This window comes from Eschrichtius robustus, chromosome 15 (assembly GCF_028021215.1).
Source record: "Eschrichtius robustus isolate mEscRob2 chromosome 15, mEscRob2.pri, whole genome shotgun sequence".
NCBI classification, from domain to species: Eukaryota; Metazoa; Chordata; class Mammalia; order Artiodactyla; family Eschrichtiidae; genus Eschrichtius; species Eschrichtius robustus.
Genome location: NC_090838.1, coordinates 73,691,237 through 73,710,660, shown reverse-complemented (window position 1 = coordinate 73,710,660; position 19,424 = coordinate 73,691,237). Strand labels below are relative to the sequence as shown.

The 19,424-nt window shown below is 36.2% G+C and overlaps 1 long non-coding RNA gene across 1 annotated transcript; it reads left to right on the top strand.

Moving 5' to 3' along the window:
• The first annotated feature begins 290 nt into the window (after positions 1-290).
• LOC137778171 (uncharacterized) lies at positions 291-4,786 on the top strand. Its single transcript, XR_011076761.1, has 3 exons — positions 291-411; positions 3,868-4,117; positions 4,603-4,786. It is a non-coding gene; the product is annotated as an uncharacterized lncRNA (long non-coding RNA).
• Positions 4,787-19,424: the final 14,638 nt, after the last annotated feature.

Genomic DNA, 19,424 nt, shown 5'->3' with positions numbered 1-19,424 from the left:
TAATTTAAGACTAAAAAATAATTTCATGCATATCTCTCCATAGGAAATAAATCTCATCATGACATATTAGTGTGTAGTACACTGCAGAAAAAAAGAAAAATTGGGTAATTAATATATTAATTAAAAAGGTTTTATTATGTATTTTACTTCATTAAAAATTGCAATTCAAATATATTTCAGTGAATGTACTATAATCTATAAAAATGCTAACAGATATTACTTTTTCATTGAAAAAAGAGATAGATTAAATCAGGGGTTCCCAACCCCCAGACCATGGACTGGTACCAGTTAGGAACCGGGTCACACAGCAGGAGGTGAGTGGTGGGTGACCAAGCGAAACTTCATCTGTATTTACAGCCGCTACCCGTCACTCGCATTACTATCTGATTTCTGCCTCCTGTCAGCATTATGGTGAGTTGTATAATTACTTCATTATATATTACAATGTAATAATAATAGAAATAAAGTGCACAATAAATGTAATGTGCTTGAATCATCCTGAAACCATCCCCCGCCCAGGTCCATGGAAAAATTGTCTTCCACGGAATCGGTCCCTGGTGCCAAAAAGGTTGGGGACTGCTGGATTAAATTCATCCCTGTTGGTAATTTATGAATAATGGAAAATTAAATAGGGCATTTTTTTAGCTATGTTGTGCAAAATTTCAATTCATACCCCCTTGCATACCCAATCTTGAGCATAGCACATATTATTTATAAATATTTAATCATATATAACTGCATACCTATAATCTATGAATTTTGTTTTAGTAAATTAATCTACCAATGAGAATATATTGATGCCCTGTCTTCTCATGGAAACACTTTCTTCACTTGGCTCCAGTAAAAAAAAAAAATTCCTGTTTCCTACCTCAATTATTATTCCTTCACTATTTCAGCTTTTTTCCCTGATCTCTCAATGCTGTAGTACTTTATTTTCCTCTTTCTCCTCTTTCCCTTACTGTTTCTCTCTCTTTTTCTCTCAATATCATCATGTAGTATTAGAGTTCCCAATACCTCTTACATTTCCATTGCAGACATCACAACTAATTCCACATTTTTATATTCAATTCTACTGAAGTATGTAACTTGATGTATACACAGATCTACTGATCTTATCTCCAACTTTAGTCCTTTCACAATCTTGTCAAAAATATATAAGTGGATACACCATCCTTCTCTCAGCTAAATACAGATATCTGAGATATTATCTTGACTTCTCTCTTTGTCTCACATCCCATAACCAATATATCTGTAAGTACTGTCAGCTATATCTTCAAAACATTTCAAGTGTCTGAGTACATGTCTTTATCTGACCATGTTTCAGGCCATGATCATCTCTTATCTGGATTGTTGCAGTAGCCCTCTATCTTGTGTCCTTGTTTCTGCATTTCCTTCTCTGTTGTCCACTTGGTACACAGTAGTAAGTGTAATCCTATTAAGCTGTAAGTCAATTCAAAACATTCATTTGTTCAAACCCTCTAATGGCTTCTCAAGTCTCTCAGAGTAAAAGCCAAAGCTTTCCCAAGGGCTTGCAAATTCCCATATATCTGGTCCCCATTACCTTTCTTGAGTCATCCCCTGCTAGTCTCCACTTACATTATTCTGTTGGAGCTAAACTGGACACTTTGCTATTCCTCAGATTGGAAATGTACGTTTTTGCCTCAAGGCCTTTCACTTAAACATTATGCTACCTGAAAACATCTTCCCCAAATATAAGTATAGCTCACCTCTTTCAGGGTTTTACTTAAGTTTTAGCTTCTCAGAGATGACTTTACTAATCATCCTATTGAAAATGAAACAAATCCAAGCCCATATATCCCTCTGTGCAATTATAGCTTAAGTTTACTTCAAAGCACTGTTACTCTTTGACATAGCAGAGAATTTCATTTCTTCATTCATTTATTATTTTATTCATTAGTTCATTCATTTGCTATCTATGTCTCCCCACTAGACTGTAAGCTCCATAACAGCAGGGATTATTTGTCTATTTCCTTCACTTCTGTATCCTAAGTACCTAGAATAGTGTTCAGTACATAATAGAGAATTATTTAATATTTATTGAATTAGTAAATTAATTATTGGTTCTCATTATGCATAATATTCTAATTATAGAAGTAAAATAAATTTCCACTGCATCCTATCAGAGGATATTAATTACCAACTATATATACTTTTTTTTTTTTTTTGGCTAATTGAAAAGTCTCTGAGAGAAAGAACTGTCTTGTACATTTTTATGTGTTCACTCTGGTCAGCAATACTGGAATTTAACAGAAATTCATAAAGTGAACTAGTGGAACCAATTTCAAAGAACATGTTAGCAGAGGTAAACAAACAGAGTGCTGACTAGATACATAAATGCTACTGAGTACAGGGTAAAAATTAATTCAATTTAGATGATACCAATATTCAACTTTTTAAAGAAATATATAACAATAATGCACAATTCTACTTCTTATCAGCCCACAAAGTCACTTTGAGAGAAGATGAATGCATCACCCTGATATTTACCCTCACCTACTGATGTAGGGATTGCTATGCCAATTAAATAAGTAACCAGATGTAGAATGTCACATACATTCATAAATATGTCTTGTTCCATGCCTATCAATGATACGTATCTTTCCTTTCTATTCTTCAGCAACAGGTCTAGAGGAAAGTGATATATATCATAGACCCACATTTCTACTTCCAAAGGGGACCTCAGCCCAAACTGTTGGGTGTCATTAATACCACCATATACTACAAACTTTGCTGAAAACTATTGCTATTTCTGCTTCTACCAGATAGTACCATCACTGGTTGACACTACTGTCTCTTCCTCTGGGTATAATTATGTATTTCGTTGGTAGTCAATATTACTATGTTTGCTAGTTCTACTTGTGTTTTTTGACCTTGCAGCTTAGGAGGTATCACAACTATGGAATATTAATTGATGATTTGAGGAAGAATGTCTCTTTTCTCTTTTTGGTATGCTTGGTTACACTCAGGTACCTCATAGATTTAGTGTAGCAGATTTTAACATGCTTATGTAGATACTTCACATCCATGATCTACCCAACAAGGACCTGAGGCTGGGTAGTAGGTGAAAATGAAGGAAATCTACTGCTATCAAAACCAGAAACCCCCTGTTCGAATTGGAAAGTGTGTGTGAACAGATTTGTTCTGTCAAGTAGAATTTATTCTTAGAATTGGCATTCTTCCCTTAGATTTTATTCTTAGGAAGTACCTGAATCCTCTCATTTGCTTATCAGACTGGACTGACAAATTTTAAACTCTTGTAACTTGCAAATCAGGCCCAACCTGGGTCCTTGGTACAAATTTACAACATGTGTTTAATAATTCCTCTTATAAATGTCAGAATTACTTTGTGAACTTGAATTCATGACTATTACCCTGATTTCATTGTTTGTTGATGTTCTGAGAAATGAGTTGATAACTTTTAACTAACAACTTAATGATAGGTGAATAGACTATGTTTGGAAATGTCTATATCTATAATTTCATTTTTTATTTTACAATAATTTTAAGAGATAATTCAAGATGAAGATGATGAAGGTTACAACAAATATATCACATAATAATCACTTAATTCCAAGGTTTCTGACTTTAAACTTTCTTCTAAATCTGGGTTTTGAATAACATTAGAAATATAGATTAAAATAAAGTATTAGGGGTGTATCCTTGGTAATTTAATGTATTTATTAAAGTGCCATGATAGTGTGATTTCAGCACAAAAAGTTTTTAAAGTACAGTTTAATCCTTAATAAAGAACTTCTTAAAATTAAGTGTCAATGCAGCACATAGGAAAGGAATACTTATAACATCATAAGAATCATCTGTTCCTGATAAAGAACCATGCTCTTCCAGGTGGAAAACCTGGACACATTACACTTAAGGGTATAGTCACATGGGAGAAGGGACTCCTGGGAGTTGCAGATGGGTCAAGATAAACAGCACTGATTTTAAGAGCATGGATCGGAGAGGAAAAGATGGCAGAAGAGTAAGACGCGGAGATCACCTTCCTCCACACAGATACATCAGAAATACATCTACACGTGGAACTGCTCCTATAGAACACCCACTGAACACTGGAAGAAGACGTCAGACCTCCCAAAAGGTAAGAAACTCCCCACGTACCTGGTTAGGACAAAAGAAAAAAGAAATAACAGAGACAAAAGAATAGGGAAGGGATCTGCACCAGTGGGAGGGAGCTGTGAAGGAGGAAAGATTTCCACACACTAGGAAGCCCCTTCACGGGCAGAGACTGTGGGTGGCAGAGGGGGGGAACTTCAGAGCCACGGAGGAGAGTGCAGCAACAGGGGTGCGGAGGGCAAAGCAGAGAGATTCCTACACAGATGATTGGTGCCGACCAGCACTCACCAGCGTGAGAGGCTTGTCTGGTCACCCGCTGGGGCGGGGGCGGCTGGGAGCTGAGGCACGGGCTTCAGTCTGATTGCAGGGAAAGGACTGGGGTTGGCGGCATGAACACAGCCTGAAGGGGTTAGTGCACCACGGCTAGACAGGATGGAGTCCGGGAAAGACTCTTGACCTGCCGAAGAGGCAAGAGAATTTTTCTTACCTCTTTGTTTCCTGGTGCGCGAGGAGAGGGGATTCAGAGCGCCGCCTAAACGAGCTCCAGAGACGTGCGCGAGCCGTGGTTATCAGAGCGGACCACAGAGACGGGCATGAGACGCTAAGGCTGCTGCTGCTGCCACCAAGAATCCTGTGTGCAAGCACAGGTCACTATCCACACCGCCCCTCCTGGGAGCTTGTGCAGCCCGCCACGGCCAGGGTCCCGTGATCCAGGGACAACTTCCCCAGGAGAACACATGGTGCGCCTCAGGCTGCTGCAACGTCACGCCGGCCTCTGCCGCCGCAGGCTCGCCCCGCATCCGTACCCCTCCCTCCCCACGGCCTGAGTGAGCCAGAGTCCCCGAAGCAGCTGCTCATTTAACCCCGTCCTGTCTGAGCAAAGAACAGATGCCCTCAGGCAATCTACAGGACAAAGCAGGGCCAAATCCAAAGCTGAACCCCGGGAGCTGTGTGAACAAAGAAGAGAAAGGGAAATTTCTCCCAGCTGTCTCAGAAGCAGCGTATTAAAACCCTACAAACCACTTGATGTACCTGCATCTGTTGAATACCTGAATAGACAATGAATCATCCCAAATTGAGGAGGTGGACTTTGGGAGCAAGATATATTATTTTTTCCACTTTTCATCTTTTTGTGAGTGTGTATGTGTATGCTTCTGTGTGAGATTTTATCTGTATAGCTTTGTATTCACCATTTGTCCTAAGGTTCTGTCCGTCTGTTTTGTGTTTAGTTTTGTTTTGTTTTAACTTAAAAAAATTTTTTTTCTTAATAATTGTTTTTTATTTTATTAACTTTATTTTATCTTACTTTGTTTTATTTTATTTTATCCTCTTTCTTTCTTTCTTCCTTTCTTTCTATTTTTTCTCCCTTTTATTCTGAGCCATGTGGATGAAAGGTTCTGGGTGCTCCAGCCAGGCATCATGGCTGTGCCTCTGAGGTGGGAGAGCCAACTTCAGGACACTGGTCCACAAGAGACCTCCCAGCTCCACATAATACCAAACGGTGAAAATCTCCCATAGATCTCCATCTCAACACCAAGACCCAGCTTCACTCAACGACCAGCAAGCTACAGTGCTGGACACCCTATGCCAAACAACTAGCAAGACAGGACCACAGCCCCATCCATTAGCAGAGAGGCTGCCTAAAAATCATAATGAGACCACAGACACCCCAAAACACACAACCAGATGTGGACGTGCCCACCAGAAAGACAAGATCCAGTCTTATCCACCAGAACCCAAGCACTAGTCCCCTCCACCAGGAAACCTACACAACCCACCAAACCAACCTTAGCCACTGGGGAGAGATACCAAAAAGAACAGGAACTACAAACCTGCAGCCTGCGAAAAGGAGACCCCAAACACAGTAAGATAAGCAAAATGAGAAGACAGAAAAACACACAGCAAATGAAGGAGCAAGGTAAAAACACACCAGACCTCACAAATGAAGAGGAAATAGGCAGTCTACCTGAAAAAGAATTCAGAATAATGATAGTAAAGATGATCCAAAATCTTGGAAATAGAATACACAAAATGCAAGAAACATTTAACAAGGATGTAGAAGAACTAAAGAGGAGCCAAGCAATGATGAACAACACAATAAATGAAATTAAAAATACTCTAGAAGGGATCAATAGCAGAATAACTGAGGCAGAAGAATGGATAAGTTACCTGGAAGATAAAATAGTGGAAATAACTACTACAGAGCAGAATAAAGAAAAAAGAATGAAAAGAAATGAGGAAAGTCTCAGAGACCTCTGGGACAACGTTAAATGCACCAACATTCGAATTATAGGGTTCCCAGAAGAAGAAGATAAACAGAAAGGGACTGAGAAAATATTTGAAGAGATTATAGTTGAAAACTTCCCTAATATGGGAAAGGAAATAGTTAATCAAGTCCTGGAAGCACAGAGAGTCCCATACAGGATAAATCTAAGGAGAAACACGCCAAGACACATATTAATCAAACTATCAAAAATTAAATATAAAGAAAACATATTAAAAGAAGCAAGGGAAAAATAACAAATAACACTCAAGGGAATCCCCATAAGGGTAAGAGCTGATCTTTCAGCAGAAACTCTGCAAGCCAGAAGGGAGGGGCAGGACGTACTTAAAATGATGAAGGAGAAAAACCTACAATCAAGATTACTCTACCCAGCAAGGATCTCATTCAGATCTGATGGAGAAATTAAAACCTTTACAGACAAACAAAAGCTGAGAGAGTTCAGCACCACAAAACAAGCTTTACAGCAAGTGCTAAAGGAACTTCTCTAGGCAAGAAACACAAGAGAAGGAAAACACCTACAATAACAAACCCAAAACATTTAAGAAAATGGGAATAGGAACATACAGATTGATAATTATCTTAAATGTAAATGGATTAAATGCTCCCACCAAAAGACACAGACTGGCTGAATGGATACAAAAATAAGACACATATATATGCTGTCTACAAGAGACCCACTTCAGACCTAGAGACACATACAGACTGAAAGTGAGGGGATGGAAAAAGATATTCCATGCAAATGGAAATCAAAAGAAAGCTGGAGTAGCAATTCTCATACTAGACAAAATAGACTTTAAAATAAAGACTATTACAAGAGACAAAGAAGGACACTATATAATGATTAAGGGATCGATCCAAGAAGAAGATATAACAATTGTAAATATTTATGCACCCACCATAGGAGCACCTCAGTACATAAGGCAAATTGTAACAACCATAAAAGGGAAAATCGACAGTAACACAATCATAGTAGGGGTCTTTAACACCCCACTTTCACCAATGGACAGATCATCCAAAATGAAAATAAATAAGGAAACACAAGCTTTAAATGATACATTAAACAAGGTGGACTTAATTGATATTTATAGGACATTCCACCCAAAAAGAACAGAATACACATTTTTCTCAAGTGCTCATGGAACATTCTCCTGGATAGATCATATCTTGGGTCACAAATGAAGCCTTGGTAAATTAAAGAAAATTGATATCGTATCAAATATCTTTTCTGAACACAACACTATGAGACTAGATATCAATTACAGGAAAAGATCTGTAAAAAATACAAACACATGGAGGCTAAACAATACACTACTTAATAACGAAGTGATCACTAAAGAAATCAAAGGGGAAATCAAAAAATACCTAGAAACAAATGGCAATGGAGACACGACGACCCAAAACCTATGGGATGCAGCAAAAGCAGTTCTAAAAGGGAAGTTTATAGCAATACAAGCCTACCTCAAGAAACAGGAAACACCTCAAATAAACAACCTAACCTTGCATCTAAAGCAATTAGAGAAAGAAGAACAAAAAAACCCCAAAGTTAGCAGAAGGAAAGAAATCATAAATATCAGATCAGACATAAATGAAAAACAAATGAAGGAAACAATAGCAAAGATCAATAAAACTAAAAACTGGTTCTTTGAGAAGGTAAACAAAATTGATAAACCATTAGCCAGACTCATCAAGAAAAGCGGGAGAAGACTCAAATCAGTAGAATTAGAAATGAAAAGGGAGAAGTAACAACTGACACTGCAGAAATACAAACGATCATGAGAGATTACTACAAGCAACTCTATGCCAATAAAATGGACAACCTGGAAGAAATGGACAAAATCTTAGAAATGCACAACCTGCCGAGACTGAACCAGGAAGAAATAGAAAATATGAACAGACCAATCACAAGCACTGAAATTGAAACTGTGATTAAAAATCTTCCAACAAACAAAAGCCCAGGACCAGAAGGCTTCACAGGCGAATTCTATCAAACATTTAGAGAAGAGCTAACACCTATCCTTCTCAAATTCTTCCAAAATGTTGCAGAGGGAGGAACACTCCCCAACTCATTCTACGAGGCCACCATCACCCTAATACCCAAAGAAAGAAAACTACATGCCAATATCACTGATGAACATAAAAGTATGAAATTAGAACACTCCCTAATACCATACACAAAAATAAACTCAAAATGGATTAAAGACTTAAATGTAAGGCCAGACACTATCAAACTCTTAGAGGAAAACATAGGCAGAACATTCTGTGACATAAACCACAGCAAGATCCTTTTTGACCCAGCTCCTAGAGAAATGGAAATAAAAACACAAATAAACAAATAGGACCTAATGAAACTTAAAAGCTTTTGCACAGCAAAGGAAACCATAAACAAGACCAAAAGACAACCCTCAGAATGGGAGAAAATATTTGCAAATGATGCAACTGACAAAGGATTAATCTCCAAGTTTTACAAGCAGCTCATGCAGCTCAATAACAAAAAAACAAAAAACCGAATCCAAAAATGGGCAGATCTAAATAGACATTTCTCCAGAGAAGATATACAGATTGCCTACAAACACATGAAAGAATGCTCAACATCATTAATCATTAGAGAAATGCAAATCAAAACTACAATGAGATATCATCTCACACAGGTCAGAATGGCCATCCTCAAAAAATCTACAAACAATAAATGCTGGAGACGGTGTGGTGAAAAGGGAACCCTCTTGCACTGTTTGTGGGAATGTAAATTGATACAGCCACTATGGAGAACAGTATGGAAGTTCCTTAAAAAACTAAAAATAGAACTACCATACGACCCAGCAATCCCACTACTAGGCATATACCCTGAGAAAACCATAATTCAAAAGGAGTCATGTACCCAAATGTCCATTGCAGCTCTATTTACAATAGCCAGGACATGGAAGCAACCTAAGTGTCCATCATCAGATGAATGGATAAAGAAGATGTGGCATGTACATACAATGGAATATTACTGAGCCATAAAAGGAAACGAAACAGAGTTATTTGTAGTGAGGTGGTTGGAGTTAGAATCTGTCAAACAGAGTGAAGTAAGTCAGAAAGAGAAAAGCAAATACAGTATGCTAACACATATATATGGAATCTAAGGAAAAAAAAACACAAAAAGGTCATGAAGAACCTAGTGGCAAGACGGGAATAAAGACACAGACCTACTAGAGAATGGACTTGAGGATATGGGGAGGGGGAATAGTAAGATGTGACAAAGTGAGAGAGTGGCATGGACATATATACACTACCAAACTTAAAATAGATAGCTAGTGGGAATCAACCACATGGCACAGGGAGATCAGCTCTGTGCTTTGTGATCACCTAGAGGGGTGGGTTAGGGAGGGTGGGAGTGAGGGAGATGCAAGAGGGAAGAGATATGGGAACATATATATATGTATAACTGATTCACTTTGTTATAAAGCAGAAACTAACACACCATTGTAAAGCAATTATACTCCAATAAAGATGTTAAAAAAAAAAAACAAGCATGGATCCACATAGAGTCAAAACACATTGGACAGGAAATTGATGTCCACATTATGGATGCATCAGACATTCCTAGTTTTTATAGGCTCCCACATTCAACAACAAAATTTTGACATCCATCCATGAACATAAGTATCTCTATGTGAGTTGTGGGACCCAGCACCATCTAAAAAGGTATCTGAGAGAAGTCTCAACCACCTACATATCAGTACTAGGCAGACAGACTTTGGTATTGCCTGTGGGCCCTACAGAAGACTGTGAACCAGTTCCAGCTCCTGTCAGCCATGGTCTGGGAACACCTGCAGAACTGTGACTTGGCCAGTCACTGGGGATGAGAGAATCTGTGTAGAAGTCCAGGGTTTTGAAGAACTTCCAGTACTCCATGGCACATACGTACAAACAAAATACAAATTTTGATTCACTTGAGTGGGTAAGAGAAACAGCATGCCATCGTCACCCTTCCCCCAAGGTGACACAGCTTAGGGTTAAACAGGACAATGAATTCGCCTACGGAGAAAGAGAGAGCTAGTAAGTGGATATGCAGCTTCTCCAACTGTGCAGTACATTACCAAAAAGACTCATTTCTCTCTCACAGCTTCCAGAGTATAAAACTGGGAGTGATATGACTGGAGGTAGGGAACAGATAGGTACAGCAGGAAATAAGATGCCTGGAGGGCATTAAAGGGACACAGTTCCTGCTGACTGCATTCTGGACTCCATCAAAAAGCCTGCCCACAAGCAATGGGAAAAGCCTCTGCCATAAATAGCCTGAACTGGCCTGTGGGCTGTCTCAGGGCCAAACCCATGTCAAACCCATACCTGCATGCCAAACACATACCTCCCCTCAGTCTGTGGACAGTTTCCTGCGTGCAATTCTGAGGGTGGCAGCAAGAGGAAAATTTGGTAGAAGGTTAGGGAGCATGCAGAAAATTCAGGCTAAGGTCTGTGAGTAAGGGAGAAACCACAAAACTTGAGCAGTACACTACATTTATGAAAATAAGAGAGGGTATAAGCAGCTAAACTAGTGAATTGTAGGATCAAGAGAAAACCTACAAACTCAAGAATTCTGCCCTTGGAGGGAGAAACAAGCATGAAGCAAATGTATCCATATAGAGTCTAAGAAAGCCTCAGAATCCATAGCAGAACTGATAAAATGTATGTCTACCCTGAAGGCAGTTAGTAAAGATTAGAAGAGGTCACTGCTACTTCAAATATGAAAACAGCAACAGAAACTTGAACTTGAAAAATCAGGGAAGCATGATATCAACAAATATTACAATAATCTTCCAGTAACCAAATCTATGATTTACCTGATAAAAAATTTGATAGCTGTTTAAAGGAAACTCAGTGAACCAGAAGAAAACACAGAAAAAAAAAATTCAGTGAAATCAGGAAACAGAAAGTTATTAAAATAAGAAATTAACAAAGAGTTAGAAATCATAAAAAAAGAACAAAACAAAATCTGGAGCTGAAGTATTCAATGAATGAAATGAAAAATGTAATAGCAAGCATCAACAGCAGGCACCAAAGAGAAGAAGGAATCGGTGAGATAGAGGATAGGACATTTGAAATAACACAGTCAGAGGAGAAAAAAAGGAAAAAAGAATGAAAAAGAGTAAAGAAAGCCTACTTGATCTATGGGACATAATAAAAAAGAGCCCATATCCAAATCAGTGGCATTCCAGCAGAAGTGAGGGAGAAGATGGCAGAAAGCTTACTTAAAGAATTAATAGCTGAGAACTTCTCAAACCTGGGAGAGAATTTTATATCCAAGTTCATGAAGCTAATAGATTGTCCCATTATTTTGATTCAAAACAGTCTTCTCCAAGACACCTTACATTAAAATGATCAGAACTCAAAGACTGAAAGAGAATCCTGAAATCAGCAAGAAAAAAAAAATTGTAAACTACAAAGGAACCACCATTAGTCTATCAGCAGATTTCTCAGCAGAAATCTTATATGACAGAAGAGAGTAGAATGATATATTCAAAGTACTGAAAAAAAAAAAAAAAAACAACCAAGAATACTTTACCCAGCAAAGTTACATTCCAGAAATGAAGGATAAATAAAGACTTTCCTAGACAAACAAAACCTAAGAGAATTCATCACTATTTGACATAGCTTACAAGAAATGCTAAAAGGTATTTTTCAAGCTGACATAAAAGGATGCTAATTAGTAACATGAAAACATATGAAAATATACAACACTCTGGTAAAGGCAAATATATAATTAAATTCAGAAAACTAATCTGCAATATGATGGTGAGTTATTAACCACTTTAATACAGTATAAAGGTTAAAGGAAAGTGTATCAAAAATAGCTATAGCTATAATAATTTGCTAACAAATACAGGAAATAAAAAGAGGTAAATTATGATAATAAAAACATAAGAGTAGAAGGGGGGAAGTAAAAGGGTAGAAATTTTGTATAAGATGTTAATTATCAGCATAAAAGACTGTTATATCTATAAGATATTTTATGTAAGTCTCTTGGCAACAACAAAACAAATGCCTATAGTAGATTCAAAAAAATAAAGGCAAGGGAATCACAGTATACCACCATGGACTATCACCAATTCATGAAAGGAGGTAGCAAGAGAGGAAAAAAGGAGCAATGGATCTATAAAATAGCCAGAAAACAATAAGATGTCAATAGTAGGTCCTTACACATCAATAATAACTCTAAATGTAAATTGACTAAATTATCCATTCAAAAGACAAAGAATGGCTGCATGATTAAAAAAAAAAAAAAATGGACCCAATTGTATGTTGAATGCAAGAGATTCACCTCAGCTTTAAGGATACATATAGATTCAAAGTGAACAAATGGGAAAATATATTCATGCAAGTGGAAACCAAAATAGACTTTAAACTAAAAATGGTTTCAAGAGATAAAGAAGGTCATTATACAATGATAAAGAGGTCAATTCATTAAGAAGATATAACAATTGTAAATATATACACATCCAACATTGGAACACCTAAATATATTAAAATCTGAAGGGCAAAATAGACAACAATGTAATAATAGTCATACAATAATACAACAACAATACAATAATAATACAATTGCAGAACTCTGAATATCCCATGCTCAGCAATGGACAGATCATACAGAAAGAAAATCAACAAGGAAACTTCGGACTTGGACCATATTTTAGACCAAATGGACCAAATATATATATATTTGACATTCAGTTCAACAGCTGCAGAGTACACATTCTTCTCAAATGCTCATAGAACATTATCAAGGATACATCATATGATAGGCCAGAAAACAGGTCTTAGCAATTTTAAGACCATTGAAATCATACCAAGTATCTTTTCTGACCACAGTAATATAAAACTAGAAATCAACTTTGTACACAGCAACGAACTGATCAACAAAATAAAAAGGCAACTTACAGAATGGGAGAAAATATTTGCAAATCATATGTATGATAAGGAGTTAATATCCAAAATGTATAAAGAACTCATACAACTCAATGGCAAAAAACCCCACAAATAATCTGACTAAAATGGGTAAAAGACCTGAATAGAAATTTTTCCAAAGAAGGTATTGAAATATTCTACAGGTACCTGAAAGGCACTCAACATCACTAATGATGAGAGAAATGCAAATCAAAATCACGATGAGATCTCACATCATGCCAATTAAAAAATGGCTATCATCAAAAGACAAGAGATAACAAGTACTCATTATGATGTGGAGAAAAAGGAACCTTTGTGGACTGTTGGTGGGCTTGTACATTGGTGCAACCACAATGAAAAACAGTATGGAGGTTACTCAAAAAATTAAAAATAGAATCACCATATAATCCAGCAATTATACTTCTGGGTACATATCAGAAGGAAACAAAAACTATATTGAAGAGATATCTGCACTTTCATGTTTATTGCAGCATTATTCACAATAATCAAGACATGGAAACAACATAAGTATCCACCAGAAATGAATGGATAAAGAACACGTAGTTTTGGCCAACCCAATATATAGAGAGAATGCTATATTATTCAGCCATAAAAAGAAGGAAATCCTGCCATTTGTGACAACATGAGTGGATCCTGAGGGCATTATGTTAAGTGAAATGTCAGACAGAGAAATGAAAATACATATAAAATGTATATTATGACTATAGTCAGCACTACTGTAGGGTATATTTGAAAGTTATTAAGAAAGTAGATCCTAAGAGTTCTCATCACAAGGAAAAAACTTTTCTTCATTTTGTATTGTTTTGGGGTCTTGTTTGGTTCTATATGAAATGATAAATGTTAACTAAATGTATTGTGGTAATAATTTCACAATATGTGTAAGTCAAATCATTATGCTATACACCTTAAACTTAATACAGTGCTATTGTCAATTATATCTCAATAAAACAGGGGGTAAAAAAGCAGAAAAAAAAGAAAATTGTATTGGCTCCTAGGAGTGTCAATGGGAAAGTGAAATATCTCATACTTTCTGGTAGATAGAAATGGTTTTATTTGTTACATGCTCGTAGATGGATAGAAAGAAAAGGGGAACCAGGAATGTAAAGTACAAGGCAAGGCTGAGATTAATTCTCAGTTCTCAGTAACAGATACCCTGATGCAATGCAAGTGTGAGAAAGTGCTTTTTGTGGATTTAGATTTAGTTAAAAGAAAAAAAAATTGTAGGTCCAGAGGCTTATAATTTATTTGTGATATAAAAATTATAGAAAGATCTTAACTCTTAACACAGCTATTCTACAATGCAAGACATAAAATACTTTTTAGAAAATAAGTATATATTTAACTTCTGACATTGGTAGTTGTGAAATATTTTTAATTTCTAGTTTTTTTTCCTGTTGTTTATTGATGAAATGTATTATTGCATTATTTAAAATAGACTACAGATAGGAAGTAGGAGAGCACATCCTAAATGTTAATACTTTAGAGAGGTAATCTTGCAGAACTTCATTTATTCCCGGCATCGTTAAGGACATTTATTCCCCAGAATCATTAAGGACATCAAGGACCCTCTTACATCTCAGAGCTAGCACAATATCAAAAAGGCAAAATGTTCATGGCAGGGAAGGGCAGATTTAGCTTATCATTAATTATGCAAATAACAGAAAAATAGATTATAAGCAGGTGAAGGGGAAGAGTGTTGGAAGTGAAAGTTCATTCAACCAATCTGTGGTATTTGCCATCATCAGTGTCTAGGTGACCCTGAATAATATCTGTTTCTGCTTTCTCCACTTCAGAGTATCTTAGACAGCCCATTTCCAACATGTGAATTAACAGATTTACTAATAAGGAATTTTTCTTACATATTCCTAATATATTATATTATATTATATAGTATCATTACCAAGTCCAAGCTTGTACTGCTCACTGCAGGACAGGCCAAAAAGTTGAGAGACAAGGTGTTGGGGCAAGGAATAGTGACTTTATTCAGAAAGTCAGCAAACTGAGAAGATGGTGGACTGATGTCCGAAAGAACCATCTTAATTTGGCGTAGAATTCAGGCTTCTTTTATGCTTAGGAAAAAGGAGAAGTGGGAAGATAGCAGACTTCTTGGAGCCACCTGGCCTTCAAGGAAAGCATAACATTTCTTTGTTTTTCTGCTGGCTCACTTAGGCTGGATCACAAGGCTCCTGCAAAACTTCAAGTTGTTAGCAGTTATTTTTACTTTACCACTCATCTCTCCTTATTCTCAAGGCTTCTAGGCTGAAAGTGAACTTATCTACAACAAGTAATAGCCATAACTAACCCAGGACCATGGGATGGGGACTTTTGTAAGGGAACTTAAGGAACTATTTGGGCATAAGCAACATTTCTTTAATGTTTAATTCTTGACAGGCAGGGCTAAAGTAACAGAATACATAGACTAAAGAATGAGGGAGGCTGTTTCAATGTGGTATTAGTTCTGTTTTTCCTCTATTACATTAGAATTATTATAATTCATTGGTGAATCTGATTTCCATCAGTATATTTAGAATTTTTCATACATGCTCATAAATATTATTTCTCTTCATTTTTTTGTTATTTTGCTAATTTGTCATATTTTATCAAAGTTATATTGACATTGTAAAATGAAGTGGGAGTTACCCTTCTTCTGTGTTTATAAAGAAAAATTTTCAATATTTTGTAAATATTAGAAAAAATCTCTTATAAAATCTTTTGGGCTAGAAGAATTTATTTCCTATTTCTATTACTGTTTCTTTTTTAAATTTTAAACGTATTTGTCATTTTTACAAATGTTAATTAACTATTTCATAATCATTAGCCAATAAATGGCCATACTGTGCTGTATATGTCTTTAATCTTCTCTGAGTATTTGATTAAAATTTTTATCTCTTGAGTAACAGGGTGTTATAATTTCTTTAAGCTTAATAATAGTAAATGAAACATATTTGATCAATGTAGAAAATTTCAAAAGTTTAGAGAAACAAAGGAATATAATAATCACACCCTCTCCAGCCACCAGCACGAGATTACTATGAATATATTCATGTATTCCCTTACGGAATCAAGAATATGCCTGAGCATATTTCTATGTATAACAATTTCATTCTATGGTATTGTTCTTAATGCTCGCTTAGCACATGATATTATGCATACAAATTAATTTCTTCAAACTATTCCCGCATATCAAGGTTATATCCAATTCTTTACCATTCAAATGGAACAATGATCATAGAATTAAATCTTTGTGCACATATTTTGGATAAAGTTATGTCACCCTAAAAACGTATAAAAGAGTTTTAAGGTTTTCACTCTTGTAAACTTACACTTCAGAAGGACTGTACAAATTTACAATTCATCTAGCAGCATATGAGAATGCTAGTATACCTAATTTTTTCTACTTTTACTTACTGCAATTAAAAAAAAAACTTTACTTATTTATAGCCTAAATTCTCACACTGTTGACATTCCAGAAAGGCCTTCTTGTGTCTGAAAACATTGATAATTTTTTTTTCTTTTTGTTTTTTACAGTTTTTTATCCATTTTATTGTTGAATTTCACAAGGACAAGGTTAAGTATTAGTGGCAATCATTTGCTGTTTTCATTTTTTGCCGATTTGACACTTCAGGTTCTATTGGTCTCTAGGCATTAGCTCTAACATTTGCTGAAATGTGGCTAAATTGTCTTTTCTCTGGATATTGAAAACTCTTCTGGAGCTGGTATTTTTAGTTTCCTCTGTGGCTTCCAGCCTTGAGTCCATGTCTTTGCTACTTCCTCATTTTAATCCCAGACACTTTGATCCCCAGCGTTCAGAAGCTTCAGTCTGCTTTGCCCTCAGCAAAGTTTTCTACTGTGACCTTACTTGTCTAGAGTCATCCCATCTCTATGGAAATAAATTTATATTGAATCTATCTTCTAGTTTTCATGTCTATTGTCATTTCTCTGTTGGGGTTTTTAACTGAAAGAACATAAGGAATTGACAAGAAGATTGGAGTTGGCATCAAAAGAAATGCATTACAGCCTCCTTTGAAACTCAGAAAGGGAACTTGAACAAGGACTTTGAGCCTCAATGAAATGGTCAGCAAAATGGGGATAATTAAAACCTTATAGGGACTTCCCTGGTGGCGCAGTGGTTAAGAATCTGCCTGTCAATGCAGGGGACACGGGTTTGAGCCCTGGTCTGGGAAGATCCCACATGCTGTGGAACAACTAAGCCCGTGCACCACAACTACTAAGCCTGCGCTCTAGAGCCCTTGAGCCACAGCTACTGAGCCCGTGTGCTGCAACTACTGAAGCCCATGTGCCTACAGCCCGTGCTCCACAACAAGAGAAGCCACCGCAATGAGAAGCCTGCACACTGCAACAAAGAGTAGCCCCTGCTCACCGCAACCAGAGAAAACCCGTGAGCAGCAATGAAGACCCAAGGCAGCCAAAAATAAATAAATAAATAATAATAAAAAAAACTTATAGATTTGTTGTGATGGTTAAAGAAGATGCTGTGTTTTCTTTCTTTTGTTTAGAATGCTTCCCCTCATCTTCCTGGCAAGATTCAGCTCATTAGTTAGGTCCCAGTTGACTTATCACCTTATTCATAAAATGTTTCTCTGCACTTCAAGCAGAATTAATTGCTGCTGCCTCTGTGCTCCCACAGCAGCTTATTCATAAGCACTTATCACATTATTAACTACCTTCCAGATTGCTGTTAGCTAGCACCAAATGTAAGCTCTATTTTTAAAGACCAATAATAGAACCTACTTATCTTTAAAAACCTAACACCTTTCACTTTGCCTAGCATAGTAATGACAGACATTGAACTGGTTTGGACTGAATTGTCTCTTGTGTAGAAAAATCCAAATATTTCATCATTTTACTGTCAGAAATTTGGACTACCTTAATTTAAACCTAGGAAATAAAATTACATCAGTCATCCGGTCGATTGCCCAGCCCCGACCCTGCCCCCAGCTGTTCTCTATGGGCTAACCTACCAAACTGAACAGAAAATATTCTCATCTGTTTTTCAGGCAAGGTCCCCTTTCTCTTTGATGGAGTTGAAGACACACAGGTGGTGTATTTCCTTCTTCAACTTTGTTTATTGGACAACTGAAAACAACTTATTTTTCTAACTGATATCAATTCACTGTTTCAGAAAGTCAGGTTATATTGAAATGATTATTTGATAAACTATCATTTTTCTTCATATTCCATGTCTGGGTGCACACTTTGTTCACTTTAGTCTTGATATTATCCAAGCAACAAAAGATTTCTAAGGAAAGGAGTACTTCTATAAATTGATAATGTCTATTTTATATATATATATATATATATATATATATATATATATATATATATATATATATATATATATATATATATATATATGTATGTATATTAGTTCTACTTCTCAAAGGGTGGTGTTTTCCAGACAATTTCCTAATTTGGGGGAATTGAGAATTTAGATCATGATATCATATATGCAAAGAATATAACAATTAAGATAAAATTCCATGATTTAATAAAAATGATAAATAGTATGTGTTAGACTCATTCACTTGGTAAAATCCTTTTGTCTTGGAAGATAACATGGGGTGAGAATGGTACACAAAACTTGAGTTTTTGCAAAATAACAGGTGATACTTAGCCAGGGTCTTAGAAAAATGGTTTTCTAGTTCTAGTTTGCTAAAGTCTTTTAATATATGCAAACAATAAGAAGGAAAAAATATAAACAATACGTACATTTAGGTTTCTGGCAAATTCAGTTTTTAAAAAGTCTGCTAAAATATAGTGTAAAAACTGAAAGAGATAATAGATCTTATTCAAGGCAGATTTACAGCTATTGCATTTTTTTTTTGCTTGTGTCAGCTAACCTTGGCAAAAAGAACCGTTTTGCTATTGGGGTGAAACCTGTAAATCTAGATTTTGTCTCCTTCCCTTCCAAAACCTTGTCTTAGGCCTTGTCACTTTCTTCATTCATCACTGCTATACTTAAATGTGGGTGAAATTCTAGAATGTTTGATTTGTATTATAGCTTGAACATTGTTTTTCAACTTCACTATATAATTAATTGTAAGTAATAAAACTTCTTTGTCTATGTATAGAAAAGACTTTTTAT